This window comes from Marmota marmota, unplaced genomic scaffold, assembly GCF_001458135.2.
Source record: "Marmota marmota marmota unplaced genomic scaffold, marMar, whole genome shotgun sequence".
Lineage (NCBI taxonomy): Eukaryota > Metazoa > Chordata > Mammalia > Rodentia > Sciuridae > Marmota > Marmota marmota.
The window spans coordinates 295,639-300,609 of record NW_025999915.1 but is presented as its reverse complement, the minus strand read 5'-3'; the positions used below and the strand labels follow the sequence as shown (position 1 = coordinate 300,609).

The 4,971-nt window shown below is 42.7% G+C and overlaps 1 protein-coding gene and 1 long non-coding RNA gene across 2 annotated transcripts in view; both read left to right on the top strand.

Moving 5' to 3' along the window:
* The window catches only part of LOC125615731, a 34,132-nt gene extending 33,084 nt beyond the window's left edge, over positions 1-1,048 (top strand). Inside the window, exons 2-3 of the long non-coding RNA XR_007346316.1 lie at positions 32-233; positions 319-1,048. This is a non-coding gene — a long non-coding RNA (uncharacterized LOC125615731). The remainder of the gene's footprint in view (positions 1-31; positions 234-318) is intronic.
* LOC107160995 (serpin B6-like) overlaps positions 1-4,971 on the top strand; it is a 137,415-nt gene that overhangs the window by 109,185 nt on the left and 23,259 nt on the right. The window lies entirely within an intron of this gene.

Below are 4,971 nucleotides of genomic sequence, written 5' to 3'. Positions count from 1 at the left end.
TAATCCCACCCTAATCTTGTTCATCTTTAAGGATGGAAGCCTGAAGATCAGAAGTCCTCCTCAAGTGGGCTGGCAAAAATGGGTTGGATCTAGGATGGCTGCCCAAGTGACCACCTGATAACCTCCAAATTCATTATAATTCCATCTTCGTGGTAAATGACACTCTCCAGTGCCGTGAAGGTTGACAGTCACCATGATGAAACCAGAAAGAAATATAAAAGGAGCAGAAAGAGGTGGTGCTCAAATTTCTAGAAGGGGAGGGATAGACTAGTAAAAAAAAGGTAAATTCTTATCTCATTTATTTTATCCTCTATCTAGGATTTTCCATACCCAATGAGCCAAGAAACTGATTTTCAAGGCATTGTCTTCTGTTTCTTCTATTCTTTGACCAACATTAAACCTTTCCTTGCTCCTGAGTTGGATATGGGTCTTATTTATTGGCTCTGTATTTCCAAAAGGGAAAAAGGACCTAGTTTGGGGTCAAAATTGGTAATAATTGCTTGCTGTATTTTTTTTTTTTTGGTACCAGGGATTGAACCCAGGGGCACTTAATCACTGAGCCACATTCCAAGCCCTTTATTTATTTATTTTAAAATTTTTTTAGTTGTAGATGGACACAATACCTTTATTATTTTTATGTGGTGCTGACGATCGAATCCAGTGGCTCACAAATGTGAAGTGCTTTGCTACTGAGCCACAATTCCACCCCCCTTTATTTTTTAAAATAATGGCTGTTCTTTATAGACAAACATGATTTTTCTTTTTTTCTCTCCTCTTTTCTTTCTTTCTTTCTTTGTCTTTCTCTCTCTTTCTCTTTCTTTCTTTCTTTCTTTTGAGATGAGGTCTTGCTGTGTTGCCCAGGTAGGACTCAAACTCCTGGATCAAGTGATCATACAACCTTGGCTCCCGAGTGGCTGGGCCTACAGGTACCTGCCACCATGCCTGGCTACTTTCTATTGTTTGATCCATTCACATGTGAGTTCCAGTCTGATGCTCTGATACCAAATGTACTTTGAATTCAATAAGCTAAATGGGAGGCAACATTCTTTTCCAAGGTGTCTTTGTCAATGTATTATATCTAACAATCTAATATTTGCTTACAAATATACAATATATATATATAGACCTAGTGGTAAAGCACATGTTCAGCATGCTTGAGGCCCTGTATTTAATAATATAAAAGAAAAATAAACAGAACACAAAACAGAAAAACAAAATATTTAATTGAAACAATTCCAAATATGGAAATAAAACAAGCTGTGTTAGTACTTATGACCAGATTCCCGGTACATCTTTATTTCCAGTTTATTGATTGTAAATTCAGATTGCTGTCTAGCTGCCAAGAAAGCTTTTATTTTGCATGGAGTACTGAAGTCCTTTCAAAACCATCCAGGGATGTTTGGAAAAAGAAAATGTCAAATTGTTACCATGTAAGAGCGGTTGCCCATCATTGTTAGCATGAGGGACCAATTAAAGCTGGAGTTAAGAGAACTTTTTGGGATCAGGTCTTTCTGTTGTCATGACTAGTTTTATAGTGAATTTTTTTGAGTATTAGACACCAATGAATCACTGGTACCTCTGAGTAACAGCTGAGTAATCTTCTGCAAATGACTGGGCACCCTTGTATCCCACTGCTTATCCTCCTCTGATAGTGGCACTCCTTCTCCAGCTATTGCCTGGCACTGAAATGGCTTACCGGCCCTCCAAACTCAGCTTCCAGGACACCTGGGGACATTCCACGGGGGAAGATACAGACACAAAAGTCTTAAGGAAAACTAAGTTGCAGATGATATTCAGCATTCATGGATTTGTTCCTGCTTATCATTCCTTCCTCTTTCTTGACCCCACCTAGGGAGAAGAATATATTTACCAATTATTCAGTTCCTCATTAAATGAGGAAGAGAGGAAAGAAGAAAAGTTCCAAGGTAGCAAGCGATAACCTTTACTCTTCTATTTTTTAAAATAGAAGAGTAAAGGTTATCTTTATTTTATTTTATATTTATTTTTATGTGGTGCTGAGGATCAGACCCAGTGCCTCACATGTGCGAGGTAAGCACTCTGCCACTGAGCCACAATCCCAGCCCCACCTTTACTCTTTATCATCAGTGGTAACCTTTATCCTTTATCTGGAAACTGGTTTGCCAAGAGTCATATTAAAGATCACCATCGCAGCCACTATGCAGGTGCAGCTTGGTGGTAGAGCACATGCTGTGCTTAACATTCAGGAGACCCTGGGTTCAATCCTAGCATGAAAACAACAACAACAACAACAACAACAACAAAAACCAAATAAACAAAAAGGAACCAAAATAGAAAAACAACAACAAAAAAAGAGATTTCCAGCACCCGTTTCTGCCCCCTGTAGTAAATGGCTAAAAAGAGGAAGAAAGGCCCTATAAGCATCTCAGGTGGTGCCAGTTCAAACTGATTTTCATGTTGGATTATAGACAAGTAAAGCCCCAGGCCTTGGTCACATGAACACCAGAACTACTAACTCACTAGAATAGTTCTCCAATTGTGTATTCCTATTATATATGATTAAAAACCTGATATTTTTTATTTTGATTCTATTTTTCATCATGAGCCTGTTAGGATTGTGTTATACAAAGGTGGAAAGATGTGTTAAGCAACTTTATTCTGAAAAAGGTTTTTAGAAGGCTGCTGAGCTTCGTGTTATTAACCTATGTGACTTGTAAACATTTCTTTAATTTAAATAATTAGAATCAATTCTTCAAATTTGAAATAGTCCTAGAAACAATCCTTCTTGGATTTCAGATAGCGCTTTTGCAGACATCAAAATCTGCATGTGCTTGAGTCTGTTATATAAAATGGAATAGTATTTGCAGAGTCTATACATCTTCCCATATATTTAGGTCATTTCAAGATCACTTTTAATACCCAATACAAAGTAAATATTTGGTAGATAATTGTTATACCACATATGCTCAGTGTAGACATAGTTTCCCCCCTGTATTAGGGTTCTCTAGAGGAACAGAATCAACAGGAAGTATAATTATAAAAGGGGGACTTATTAGATTGGCTTACAGGACCAGAAACTGGATAGTCCACAATGGCCATGTGCAGGCTAGAGAGCTGGAAGAACCAATAGCTGCATAGTCCAAGAGGCTGAAGCCCCAGAACAAGAGGGATCAACAGTGCTACCCTAGTCTGAGACCAAAGGCTTCTGGAGAATCTTTGGAAAAGTGAAGAAGTGAGTCTGATATCCTCAGACTATAGCAGCAGATCAAGAACCTGTTCAAGGAGAATGGAGTTAAAGTCCCACCTATATTTCTGATAAGCCAGGATAAACTCTAAATGAACCAGCAATCTAAATGTGAAACCATACAAATAGTGGGAAAAATTGGTGAACTTGGTAATCTAGACACAGACTTTCTAACCATGACACAAAGCCTAGAAACAATAAAGGAAAGTCACTAAATTTGACTTCATGAAAAACTGTATGCCATAGTTACCAGAAGCAATGTCAGAAAACAGATAAGTGGGGGGAGGGTGTCGAGGGGGGTGTGATTCAGGAATTATATCACAAAGCACTAATAATGCTTATATATAAAGAGATGCTAAGATCCAAGAAGAAGCTGAGCAAGTGGCACAGGAGGGTGAGGCAAGAAGATCACAAGTTCAAAGCCAGCCTCAGCAATTTAGCAAGGCCCTAAGCAACTTAATGAAACTCTATCTCAAAACAACAACAAAAACCAAAATAACAACAACAAATGGGCTGACTGGAGATGTGGCTCAGTGGTTAAGCACTCCAGGTTCAATCTTAGGTACCAAAAAAGAAAAAGAACAAATTTTAAAAGTGAACATAGGTCAGGAAGAATTCACAGGGAAAGACAAACAGAAATGAGGTGATGTCTTTGAAACACATGAAAAGATGTCTTGAAGGATTATGGAAAATAATATTCCTACAGGATAACCACAGGGAGAAAAGAAACAACGGCATGGCTCTGGAAGACGGAGGATTATTAGCCAAACATTAAACCTTTTTCATTGTCATTTTTTTTTTTTCATTGTCATTATTTGTCAGTAGTACCTTGGGGTCTCCTTCAGAGTACTGGAATCTTTGAATGAGCAACAGAGCTCTGCTCACTTATCTTTTTTTCCATAGCTGGGAATGGAACCCAGGGCCTCCTCCATGCGAGGAAAGCGCTGCTTCTACCACTGAGCTCTACCTCCAGCCCCAGTATTAAACTTTTTCTTTCTTCTCATTTAAAATTTCGGTTCTGCACTCATTTATGCCCATTAAGAGCTGGTACTTAATTATTAAGTAATATTATTCTTACTTATTCACAGAAAACAGGTTGGTGGGGTGCGCGTTGACGCCCCCTGCTGGAAAACTCCCGGAGCAGCAGGCGGTGGTTTCATCCGCCATTCCAGTCCCCGCCACAATGAAGTTCGTAGCCCTGCTACGGGAGAGGACCCACGGCCCCGCCAGCACGGGTGGAGTCCGCAGCGGGGCAGACCGCCCGCAGGATTGGGGTTAAAGTGCAGTGGTTACCTGCTGCATACCTGCGGCCTCCTCGTCGCCGCCCTGCCTTCCCTCTCCCCGCCTCCTCCCGCGGTGGCCGAAGGCCGCTGCTGGCCCCGCGGCGCCCTGGCTCTCTCCCGGGACTCCGCCCGCTTCCCCCCCCCGGCGGGTATTTGAGGCCTGGTGGCCGGGACATCTTCCTTCTGCTCTGCTCGCCGTGGGCCGTGGCGCCGAGAGTCTGGGGTACGTGTCTGGTGGGAACCGCCGTGGCACGCGGGGGTCCGTTATCCGCTCCAACTCGGGGAAAGCGCCTGGGGCCGGGAGTGGCGGCGGGGGACACGCGGGGCTGGGACGCGGGGAGCCTGCGCCCGGAGAAGTGGGGCGGCGCCGGGCACGGGGGCAGCGTCGGCTCAGGTTCCCTTCTGGATCCCCGCGGCCGCCGCGGACGGTGACGCCACCCGGTGAGTCTCTGGGCAGGATCGGGC